General features: G+C 45.3%; 1 protein-coding gene across 1 annotated transcript in view; it reads right to left on the bottom strand.

The window, feature by feature from the left end:
• Positions 1–8,068: 8,068 nt before the first annotated feature.
• Positions 8,069–13,033, bottom strand: part of LOC134760279 (S-antigen protein-like) — a 27,868-nt gene continuing 22,903 nt past the window's right edge. The window contains exon 8 of the mRNA XM_063716803.1: positions 8,069–9,555. The gene's annotated coding sequence lies outside the window, so the exon portion shown is untranslated. The remainder of the gene's footprint in view (positions 9,556–13,033) is intronic.

Raw genomic sequence — 13,033 nt, 5'->3', positions numbered from 1 at the left:
GAGGAAAGTAATAAGACCTAATTGCACTTGTATGACTGGCCATCTAAAAATCAAGTATGTTAGATATTAGTATAAGGTAGAAGCTTTAATTATGAAATATAAAATAAAATAGCATTTCTATATACTTGCCCTGTACAACTAAAAATGAAAAGTTTAAAAGTAAAATTAATAATGAGAATGACAATTCTTGAGGAAGAGTGCATCCTTGAAGCTAGATCTTGGCTTCTAAATACCATTCTTCGATTAAAGGAACAGGGGCTTCTTAGGGAAAGGGCTGGTTCCAGGGCTGGGTAGGTGGAGCCCAAGAGGGGCTGAAACAGGTCATAGTGCCAGAAAGTGGGAAGTGCTCGGAGAATAACAAGGGCACATCAAAGGATGCCGGAGCCCTCTCACATGGCCAAACCTGGAACAATTTCAGAAACTGTCATGTAATAAATAATGGCAGTAATGGATTATTTCCCATCCAATAACATTAATATCCATGCCTTCCTACCAACATAAAATATAGTTGAATACATAATGGAGGAGAATCCACAGCTCTTCCTTATAGTAGAGTCCCAATTAATGAATACAGAGGACATGATAGCTGCATCAAGTCCCCATTTTGCAAACACTACTGTAATAATTGTTGCAGGCAAGAAATCATCAACCAGTGCTAAATTAGTGGGCAAAAGTATGATGAGATACTGGATATTTATTTAAACACAAACTATCTCTCCAGAGAAAATAAGCATTAATTTAAAAGAAACGTGGCAGACATCACCCTAACCAACTGATCAAACTAGATGAGAGATGTCAAAATTATGTTCTCCTTAAATGATGCCCAGAGCAGGACATAGAATCACATATATGTAGGCTTCCCAGATTTGCCAAAGGAAAAATACAGAAAGCCCAGTTACATCTGAATTTCAGATGAACAGTGAACACATTTTTGGTATGAGTATGTCTCATGTGATACCTGAGCATTCACTATTTTACTGGTCAAGCATAGTTATGCGGTAATCTTGTCAAGAATGTACAACCTGAATTTAGTCATGAAGAAACATCAGAAAAACTCCCAAAGGGAGACATCCTACAAAATAACAAGCCAGCCATTGTTTCTTCAGTTAGTATATCTGTTGATGGTGTTAAGTTCATGAAAGGCAAAGAAACACCGAGAAAGCATCCCAGATGGAGAAGCCATGACCACTAAGGGCAATGTGTGGTCCTGGATCGGATCTGGGACCAGAAGAAGGTGTGACTGGGACAGCTGGTGAAACGTGAACACTGCCTGTGGATTCGTGAAGAGCATCGCATCAGCGCTGATGTCCTGATTTTGATCCCTAAGCTGCATTTAAGCCGGTGACATTTGGGGAAGCTGGGTGAAGGGCATATGAGAAACTTTTGTTCTACTTTTGCAACTTTTTAGTAAGGTTGGAAATTATTTCAAAATGCAAAGTTAAAAGGTAAAAAAAGACTAAAGAGGTAAATGATCCGAACAAATCCCATCTTGTGTGGGATAACTTAGTTTTCTCAATGGCTTCAATTGTCCTCAAATCAGTCTACAAATTCAGTGCAATATCAATCAACATTCAAGTCGGATTCACTTAAGGAACTTATGAAAAAAATCAATGTTCACGAAACAGTAAGTCAACCCGAAAGAAGTGTCATGAGGGGGTTTTCTCTGCCAAATATTACGTAAAATTCCAAATCAAATACCAAATCAATCTTGGATTGTTATTGTGATTGCTACAAGAACCAAAGGTCAAATGGGATAGGACAGAGGGCTCAGGGATGGCTTGTTTTCCCACTGCCCGAGGAAGCCTCCTTTATGTAGGATACATGATCCTGGACCTGCCTGGGTCTGTTTCTGAGTGGGCAGTTGGTGGCACCACCCTGGCACACCACCAGCCATCCGAGGTATGCGAAACACACACCCACCCCATGACCGAAGGCGTATTTCAGAGCAGTGCATTTCAGAGCACACATTTCCACAGAGGCCTCCACAAGGCTGTTCATGGAGCGAGGGTATTTACCCAAGTGCCTTTGGTAGTAGGGAGTTAGAAGCACCCTGCTCGTCCACTCTGGAAGGATAGAGCGGTCATTTTGGAAAGGATCAGTACCGGAGCACTCCTAGCAAGCGACAAGTCATATGTGTACACGTTCAGAAGGGGTGGACCCCAAGGGCACAATCCAGAGTGAATGAACAGGAAGCAAAATAAAATGTGCAACACAATACCATTTACACTGATAAAAAACACTCCAACACAAAACCATACACTTTTCCAGAAAACACAGGGACAAAAAGGCACTCAGGAGCACGGCTGCCGGTGTCAGGAGGGGATGGCAGTAAAGGGAAACCAGGAGATGTGTTCATCCGGGAGGAGACCCTGCACAGCCCACCGATGACATCATTCCGACCCGGCCCCTGCCTGAGGACAAAGACCCGCTAACGTGACCTTCTGTACAAGGAGAGTGGAGAGACACAAACCGTCCGGGCATACCACTGATGGTACAGGTTTTGTGACTTCAGACCATGCATCTTTCTGGGAAGACTCAGCACATGCGCACACAGGATTCTCTCAAATCTAAGGATGAACTGCATTCCAGTAAAACTTTAAGAAAAAGTGCCCTTGACCAGGCGCGGTGGCTCACGCGTGCAATCCCAGTACTTTGGGAGGCCAAGGCAGGTGGATCATCTGAGGTCAGGAGTTCAAGACCAGCCTGATCAACATGGAGAAACCCCGTCTCTACTAAAAAAAAAAAAAAATTAGCCAGGCTTGGTGGTGCATCCCTGTAATCCCAGCTACTTGGCAGGCCGAGGCAGGAGAATTGCTTGAACCCGGAAGGCGGAGATTGCGATGAGCCGAGATCGCACCTGGGCAACAAGAGAGAAATTCCATCTCAAAAAAAAAAAAAAAAAAAGAAGAAGAAGAAAAGATGTCTAAGAAACTCCCAGTCTGGAGTTCTACCTGTCTCTCGAGAAACCTCGCGGGCTTTGCTCTCTTGGTTACCATATTAAGCTGCAGCCGGAGTGGTACGGAGGCAGGCCAGAGCTTCACAGCTGGACTCACTCACACACACACTCACGGTTTTACCCTTTGTACACACATGTTGGTTGATTTCTTCCGTATACCTAACTTGATATACATTTACAATTTCTACCACACTGTCTCGCTCTGCCTGATTACAGGATATTAGTGAAGTTTTCGTTCACCAGCTATTGAAATCTCAAGTGTATAATTAATAGGGGTTGTAAAGGTTTAAATCGATTTCTATCAGTATCTATTAGAGGACGAGCTGTATTAGATAATGCATCGCAGATTTCCCAGGCAAATGAGGGGGACTTTGCTCTCTGAGAAATGTCATTCTGAAGAGAGGTCAGAAGAGTGGAGAGTAAACAGCTTGAGAGATGCTTAGAGAGCTGCAAGGATGCATTTCCTAGCCCAGAGGATGGTTACGTCTTTGAGTGAATGACTGAAGGAGACTGTGAGGTCCATTCTTGGAAGAGCCTTGAAGACAGGGGAGTGGAAGAAATCAACAGACAGACAACCCCGATGCAGACATCGCTTTCAGATGCTCTTCTCTCTCGGAGCAGCATTAGGTAAAAATGGCTCAAGAAATGCAACGGTATGGATGAACCCAGTGAAAGTACATTACAATTATTTTTAATCATTTAAATTCCCTTCTTGTCTCATGCTTTTTATGTTAACATCATGTAGAATTTTGCTGAGGCGTGTTTTCCTGAGGTTTAGAATTCTGGTCAGTCTTTGTATGTCAAGGTTAATTGCATCGTTATGGGAAGCATACTTGAGACCCAAGTGCAGGAGAGAGAATGAAATAAAATTCTGTACCATCCTGTCTCCTGATTTGTGCAGCAGCCTCATAATTATTTCCAGTAAACCTTTTCCTCCCTATCTTTCTTCCCCTGGTTCATTGTTAGTAATAATGACAGCGTGGAAAACCCCAAACAAAGCTCGCCAAAAAAGGAAAAAAAATACAGAAGAATCAGATTCACCCTCAGAGCGCTAAAAAAAAGAAAGAAACAAACAAACAAAACAGAGCAATGCAACACCCTGGGACAACTCTTCCTGCCTCCTCACACAAGGTAGCCTCACCTCGACCCTTCCTGTCTCTCTCCCAAAATCCAATTATTTGTGACAATTAAGAGAACAAATGCAGAGGCGTACACTTCCTTACTGCTTGCTCCTTGACTTCCGGCAAGGAAAAGGCAACGTATTAGAAGAGATGAGCATGAAGAAAGTAAGGAGGGGGCAATCTAATCGTTTCCATCTGGAAGATGTTCTTGAAACAGGGATCTGTGTCCCTGGTTCCTGCACATTTTAAAACAGAAGAAAACATGCCTCTTTCTGCCCGTGCAATGTGATAATAGAAAGCAAACAAAGCGAGTCATTTGTGAAATCCATTCTCTTTTCCCCACGGAGTGGGGAAACCCATGACCCTCTGCCTCCTTTTTGTGTGTCTGTGTGTGTGTGTGTGTGTGTGTGTGTGTGAATACGATTAAGACTAGTGGGAGATTTGGCTGGTCTTCCCTGCTCTGAAATGACAGGCTGTGGTCTTGGACCGCAGGCAGGTCACACCTTCAGAGCAGCTCCTAGTCCCAAACTGACTGCACCCCTGTGAGGGCCACACCGATTTCCATAATGAGACGTGACAGGCAGTGCTATTTTAATCCCGCCTTTGAGGTGGGAATAGAATACAAAGCAAAACACTCCGATTTCCTCACCAGGCCATGGGAAGTGGCTACACGATTTCAGCTTAACCTAGTTCTTTTTATCATGTGCCGCAAAAGATGCAATTTGTTGGACATAACAATGTTAGAAAAACCTACGGATGTGAGGTTGCAAAATGGAAACGGAGCATGTGTGAGTTGTGTGCCTTCTGCAGAAAACAGGCCTGTGCGTTGGAAAGGAGTGTTGGGCTGTTGGACTTGTGTGGGGCATGTTGCACTGTGGACGTGCCTTGGTTGAGCTGCCCCCAAAGCAGTTTGCAGTGGCTCAGGCCTTCCAACAGAGGAGCTGGGACACAGCTTGCCCTGGAGGAAAACGTGGCACATTATCCCTTGTTTCCAGATACGGGTCTCTTTTTAACTCTTGGGTTGTCATAGCACCGTTTATTTCTTTCTTAAAACAGTTATCTTGAATCACATTTAACTATTCAAAAGCATTGCCCTGATACTGATCATTTCCTTAAACATTTAAATAGCCCAACTCACAGAGACTCCCCCTACACACACTTGCACCTGTGTGCACACACACAGATACACATGCATGCACACCCCCACCACGCGCCACATGCACCCCCCCACACACACACATGCTTTCCTGCATGCACATGAGCCCCCATCAGAGCCATGGTCTGATCAGCAATTGATGCTGAAGAAAGAACCCAAGAGAGGAAGCTACTGGCCCAGCGTCACCCTATTGACTCTTGAGAGAGTCAGGATTGGTTTGCAAAACCATGCTTTCCACATTTTGCTGTTTTTCAACATTTATTGAGTGTTCTGTAGACCAGGCACTGTTAGGCAGCTTATGGGTAATTTCTTCAAGAAGAATAAGTAGAAAGGCAAATGCACACACACAAATGAATCCCCCTGACCTTGGGGGTGGTGGGCGTCTTAGGTCCCAGCTCACCTATTAGAGGCCCTGGGGCAGCCTTCCTGGAAAAGCTGGGAGGAGTTTGTTGGAGCCCCCATCCTCTCTAAGTTCCTCGCTTCTCTCTGAAGGTCTTTTCCTGACACTTAGCCTACCCAGCCCTGAAACCCCCCTGCCTCTTCTGCACCAGCCCAGACCCACAGGGCCCTCCAGGCCTGCTCTCGGGGAGCCACCAGGAGGCAAGTGAGCTGATTAACCAATTCACACTCAGCTGCTAATGGGTGGTAATGACTTCAGAGGTTTGCCCTACTCCACCCCTGCAGGGTGCTACATTTCAAAAGCCATGCCAGCCAGGAAGAAGCCTTTCATCCAACCAGATGAATGTTTAATAACGTCATTCCACAAATTGGTGGCAGATGATGCCACTCAAATCATATTACATAAGTCCACCCTGCCGATTCATCAAACAAAGTCCTAGTCGGAGCACATACACATTCATTCATCCATTCACTCATTCCACAAAGTTTCAATGAATGTCTCCTATGTAATAGGAACAGGGGACCCAAAGAGAAAAAAATACACTCTGCCTGCCCAAAGGAGTCTCCCAGCCAAAGAAATGAAACAGAGCTATATACTCAAAACATAGGCCAAATGCTCTAACAAATAAACAGAGCCGTTGGTGCCTTGAGGAGGTAGCAGATAATGAAGGGACTGATTTTCCCCTTCTGTGTGTCTCTATCTGTCATGACCACAGCCCTGACGCCACTTGAAATTCTGCACGGAGGCCAGGCACGGTGACTCATGACTATAATCCCAGCACTTTGGGAGGCCCAGGAGGGTGGATCACCTGAGGTCAGGAGTTCAAGAGCAGCCTGGCCAACATGGTGAAACCCTGTCTCTACTAAAAATACAAAATTTAGCCAGGTGCTGAGGTGGGTGCCTGTAATCCCAGCTACCTGGGAGGCTGAGACGGGAATTTCTTGAACCCGGGAAGTGGAGGTTGCAGTCAGCCAAAATCGCACCATTACACTCCAGCCAGTGTAATGGCTGAGACTCCGTCTCAAAAAAAAAAAAAAAAAAAAAAAAAAAAAAAAAAAAAAATTCTGTACATCATGAAGCCAAATCTTCCAAGCCTGACTCCAGCATAGCTTCTGTTATTTAACCCTCTGGTTTGGGGCCAATCACCCACCCAGTTTAACTTGCCTTGGAGGGTTTCTCCAACTCTGGGAGGACAGTGAACTCACCAAGGTAACCAACCTCAAGGCACGTTAGAGGTCAGCTTAACAGAGCCTGGTGTCCACTGTGCAGAGGATAGCTGTCCCCAAAAGCCAGCACATAAATCAGTTCAAGGGGAGAGCCCAGCAGTTTGGATTTTGTCTGGGAGTGATGGGTTGCTGACAATTTGGGATTCCCCCTACAAACTTAAGAATAAGATCAACATGTTCAGATTTCAATTCAACGAACAGCCCTTCCTAAGCTCCGAGTAGCACACACTCACTGTCTTTCATACATATGTCCTTCTGGCACCTCCTCGCCTGCAGGAACATGACTGTGATCAGTCCATGTCCAACAGATGGACAGTGCACATTATGCAGAAGACCAGGATACATCTTTTTCTCTCTCTATTTTTTTTTTTGAGATGGAGTCTTGCTCTATTGCCTAGGCTGGAGTGCAATGGCACAGTCTAGGCTCACTGCAACCTCCGCCTCCCAGGTTCAAGCAATCCTCCTGCCTCAGCCTCCCGAGTAGCTAAGACTACAGGCACGTGCCACCATACCTGCTAATTTTTGTATTTTCAGTAAAGACAGGGTTTCACCATGTTGGCCAGGCTGGTCTCAAACCCCTGACCTCGTGATCTGGCCACCTTGGCATCCCAAAGTGCTGGGATTACAGGCGTGAGCCCGCGCCTGGCCACATCTTTTTTTCCTCACATTTTTGGTGGTGGGGTGGACGGGGCTATGTTGCTTCAGGGGCTTGGGAGGCAGAGTCCTGGGAAGGTACTTGAAGACCATCCATGAAAGAGTTGGTCCAAATCGCTTGTCATATATATGCCCTGAAGTGTAAAGAGGTAAGCAAAAGCATTAAGTACATGTTTAATATTTCAATAGCTAATATTTTCATTTAGGTCTTATTTACGCTATAGTAGAACTGTGATTTCTTAGAATCTTTTTATATGCAAATTTGACAAAACACTAGGGCTCTTGTACAATCAGGCTATTTCATATGCATGTTGTATAGCGTGGCCGTATAGAATGGGGGGGAAAGTACTGAATTAGAAATCAGGAAATATGAGTTCTGTTCCTGGATGTGTGATTAACCTCTTTGAGACTCAATTTCCATATCTTAAAAATAATGTTAGATTAATGATCTCTTAGGTGCTTCTCAGCTCTAAAATGCAATGACATGGAGCATAATTTGACTATTTAAAATTAGTGCGGGCATCAATAATTATTGCAGCTTTGCTTTTATGACATAGTGTTTTAATCATGAACATATCATTTATTTGATATCAATTTTTTTAAGGAATACAATCTCCAACTAAAACTTTTTTTGAGAAAAATATCCAGACAACACATGAAATTCATTTTTGACTGAACAAGTGGTAATTTTATGTGGTTCAACCTAATAGTATCTTTTTTTTTTTTTTTTTTGGAGACAGAGTCTCACTCTGTCACTCAGGCTGGAGTGCAGTGGCGCAATCTCGACTCACTGCAAGCTCCGCCTCCCGGGTTCATGCCATTCTCCGGCCTCAGCCTCCCAAGTAGCTGGGACTACAGGCGCCCGCCACCACGCCTGGCTAATTTTTTGTGTTTTTAGTACAGATGGGGTTTCACCGTGTTAGCCAGGATGGTTTCGATCTCCTGACCTCGTGATCTGCCCCCCTCGGCCTCCCAAAGTGCTGGGATTACAGGCAATCTAATAGTATCTTTTTAAAAAGACCTACTTTAAGGCAAGATTTCCAGACATACGGTGATTTTTTTTTTTTTTGAGAAGGAGTCTCGCTCTGTCGCCCAGGCCGGAGTACAGTGGCGCGATCTCAGCTCACTGCAAGCTCCGCCTCCCAGGTTCACGCCATTCTCCTGCCTCAGCCTCCTGAGTAGCTGGAACTACAGGTGCCCGCCACCACTCCTGGCTAAGTTTTGTGTTTTTTGTAGAGAGGGGGTTTCACCGTGTTAGCCAGGATGGTCTCGATCTCTTGACCTTGTGATCCGCCCGCCTCGGCCTCCCAAAGTGCTAGGATTACAGGCGTGAGCCACTGTGCCTGGCCGACATATGGTGATTTTTAAAAAATTATGTGAAAATCTGCAATGAACACAGACAAAAAGGATGTGTTATAAAATCTATTCACTGTAATTTTCCACATATTTTAGATCTTAAAAATGAATAAAGTTTTTCCTGCTCATATTCTCTTCCTATTAAATAAAACCTTACCACCATTTACAAAGTTCTTCATAGTTTAAAGCAGCTCTTACGTGCTGTTATTTTATAACGTCCTTAAGAAGTGGGTAACAGCATCATTCCGATGTCACAAAAAGGAAACTGAGGCTGAAGAAGTTAAGTCATCTGCTCAAGACATCAGAATGGGGTCTGGACTTCAGCCAAGATAACAGCGTCCCAGAGGTCTTGCTCTCTCCCCTTCTGCCAGATGTGCAGCCTGTGAATATCAGCACATTAGCAAAGATACAATCTTTCTGATCACAGAACGCACTGAAATGGGGTCTCCTAGTGACGAATGTGATGAACACGTATTGAGATGAGAGCTGCTGTCTTCTTCTTTCTTCTCTTAGTGTCACCCCAGAGCCGACAGAGCTGGTGACCTGTGCATTCCAACCCCCGTGCCTTCCTGGGAGTTCTTGGCTCTCCGTAGAGGAGGTGATGTTCCAGGAGCCACTGAAACTTCTGCTTCAGGAGATTTGTCTAGTGCCACGGAGCCAGGTCTCACGTGCCACCAAAGGGCTTCCTGGAAATGTTCCAATAACATGGATTCTTGCCAAGGGGACAGTAAATTTCTATCAGAAAAAATGTGATACTTTGGCAAAAACCAGACCTTGAGAACACATTGATCATGTCTATGTCCCACAAAAGAGAGTGGTAAAGGGAAACACAGCACTGCTGATATTTACAGTTGCTAAAACAGTGAGATGACAATTCACAAATCAATCCACGTAATTAAAGCCAATGTGCTGGCCAGGGTGACCGTCAAGGGAACATCTGAGCGAGAGCCCCATTGTTTACCCGACTGGAACCTGACATGCAAACTAGGGCAAGGGGCTGCGGGGACGACTCAGAAAAACCAGGTCTCTTTAGGAAGCACCTCACCCAAAGAATTGAGAAGAAGGACTGACACAGGAAGCTGTGCACTAATGTTGGAAGCAGCACTAGATTCATAAGAGCCGAAAGGTGGAAGGAACATAAATGTCCTTCCTGACGAATCTATAAACATGTGATACCCAGGTAATGACATATTGATACAGGCTACACCTTGGATGAATCCTGAAAATATTCTGTTCTGTGAACGAAGCTGGTCACAAAAGACAAACACTGTCCAATTCCATCTCGTACTAGCCAGGGTTCTCCAGGGAAACAGAACCCACGAAATGAAAATATATGGAGAGAGGGACATTTGTTTTTGTTTTGTTTTATTTGTGTGTGTGTGTGTGTGTGTGTTTGTTTGTTTTTTTGAGACGGAGTTTCGCTCTGTCACCCAGGCTGGAGTGCAGTGGCGTGATCTCGGCTCACTGCAAGCTCCACTTCACGGGTTCATGCCATTCTCCTGCCTCAGCCTCCCAAGTAGCTGGGACTACAGGCGCCCGCCACCATGCCCGGCTAATTTTTTTGTATTTTTAGTAGAGACAGGGTTTCACTGTGTTAGCCAGGATGGTCTCGAACTCCTGACCTTGTGATCTGCCCGCCTTGGCCTCCCAAAGTGCTGGGACTACAGGTGTGAGCCACCGCGCCCAGCTGGGAGATTTGTTTTAAGGAATCGGCTCACGTGACTGTGGAGGAGGGCAAGGCCATGTTGACTGGGGCAGGTGGACAGGCTGGGGACCCTGGGAAGAGCTGCAGAGGTCCTTCCGGGGAGACCAGTCTTTTTCTCTCAAGCTGTGAACTGATTGGATGAGGCTCATCTGCACTGTGGAGCTGAATTTGCTTTACTCCAAGTCTACTAATTGAAATGTTAATCTCATCCAAAAAATACCTTCACAGAAACATCCACAATAATAATGTTTAACTAAATATCTGGACACTGTGGCCCAACCAAGTTGACACATAACATTAGCCATCACACACACCAATGAAACATCTAGAATAGACAAATTCATAGCCACAGTAAGTAGATGAGGGTAGATGAGAGGGGCTGAGAGAAGGGGAATTGGGGTGGAATGGTTTTACATCATACCACAATTTAAAAACAAGCAAGTAAATAAATGAATGTTTTTATAAAGTAATCCAAACATGTGTGTGCTAACTTTTTTCTCCAAAAGGCATTTCCTAGCAAAACGCTCACCTTCGTTCTACTAGGCTAGGAGGATAGATTTTATCAAAAACACTTGTTTATATCAACAGCTGTCATTCTTCCAGTGAGGAGTTTTCCTTTTTCTTCAAGTAATAAAGGGAAACCAGTGTCTCTCCGCCTCCTGCCTCTCATAAACCCACTTCTTTTGTGGAGAGCCATCCAGGCAGCCAGAGGGCCCCCAAGAAAGCAATGCATGCCACTCAGCCCTCCCCTTCCCTGGTCCAAAACAGGGCTCTAAGCTTTGGTGAAAGTTTCTCATGGAAAGATGTGTGCACACACACTCACGCACGCACCCAATCCTCAGCAGCAGATATTTTGCCGAGGGGCTCAACACCGGCTTGCATAGTTGCACAATTGTACCCAAGGCGTCACCTCGGGCAGCCAATGCACGGCACTCTCCCTGGCCTGTACATTCAGACTTTTAGGGGACAGCAGTTTGGCCGGGTAGGGATGCCAAGAGCTGGAGCAACAGGAAGGAGGCAACGCGGAGTGGTGTAATTTCAAAAGTCCGTGGAGAATCATGGGTTTTGCCTGCATTTTACAATCCCAACTATGGTCCTTAGATGATATATGAATTTTTAAACCATGATGGGAATTTTAGAAAAGTAATATTTTGTAATAAAAAAAGGAAGAGGAAAGGAAGAAAGAAAATACTATATTAAGCTTTAAGCCAAATAACATTAAAGATATTTAATGATGAGTATGACCTCCAGCCTCTCAGAAGAGATGCCTGCCTGGTGAGCACCCCCACCCACCTCCACTCCAGGCTGAGTCACCAGGGGCAGGAGGCAGCTGAGTTTGGCAAATACGAATCCTCCTGGTTCAGGGGTGTGGTCCCCATGAGAAGCAGCCAGGGACCACTGGCAAGAGCGAGGGACCCAGCATGGCCCTGAGGAAGGGCAGGCCTGGCCAGGCACTGCCTCATCTCTGAGAGAAGCCAGATGTGGGATTTAGATGTAAAATCTCCCATTTAAAGTATTAGTCATTCATTGAGGTTTGTTTGTGAAAATTGTAGAACAAAGACAACCGCAGGCTGGACTGGGCGACCTATGCCTTCCACCACCACATTGACTTAGATAAACAAGAAACAATTCATAAGAGCCGAAAGGTGGAAGGAGCCCAAATGTCCACCCTGACGAATCTATAAACAACATGCGATACCCATGTAATGACATATTGATACAGGCTACACCTTGGATAAATCTTGAAAATATTCTGTTCCGTGAACAAAGCTGATCACAAAAGACAAAAACTGTTCAATTCCACCTCGTACTAGCCAGGGTTCTCCAGGGACACAGAACCCACGGAATGAAAATATACAGAGAGAGGGAGATTTGTTTTAAGGGATGGGCTTACATGACGGGAAGCCGGCATCAGGGTCCTGGAGCCTGGTACGCTTAGAGTGGAGAAAAAGCCCTAAATGACCTGTTAATTAGGGTCTGGAAATAGTGAATCCGTAGATATTCCCCAACCTCACTTTAATTTCCCTCCCTACCCCGTCTTTAGAAGTGCTAATGGGAAAGAAAACACAGGGGAAAGAGGAGAAGCAGAGGCTGGGTGTGGATGAGCTGCCCGGGGAACTCAAGAGCTTAGACATCGTGTGGGATGGGACCCCGGAGGCCAAACAGAGATCACACCTGTCAGGCCAATCAGGGGGACAGGGAAATTTTATGGAGTTGGTGGCAAGAGAATGGTGTATTGAGTTAGCGGGTTTCCAAACAGGCTTTATTCTGGCTTTTAGGTTTCAGGACGTTTTCTAGTAGCCTGCCTTAACCAAAGTAAATATGTATTGAAATAAAGGTGCAGAGGCCGGGCACAGTGGCTCATGCCTGTAATCCCAGCACTTTGGGAGGCCGAGGCAGGTAGATTGCCTGAGGTCAGGAGTTTGAAACCAGCCTGGCCAACATGATGAAACCTCGTC

The sequence above is a fragment of the Pongo abelii genome, chromosome 17 (assembly GCF_028885655.2).
Source record: "Pongo abelii isolate AG06213 chromosome 17, NHGRI_mPonAbe1-v2.0_pri, whole genome shotgun sequence".
Lineage (NCBI taxonomy): Eukaryota > Metazoa > Chordata > Mammalia > Primates > Hominidae > Pongo > Pongo abelii.
The sequence above is the reverse complement of the archived record's forward strand: the minus strand, read 5'-3'. Positions and strand labels throughout refer to the sequence as shown.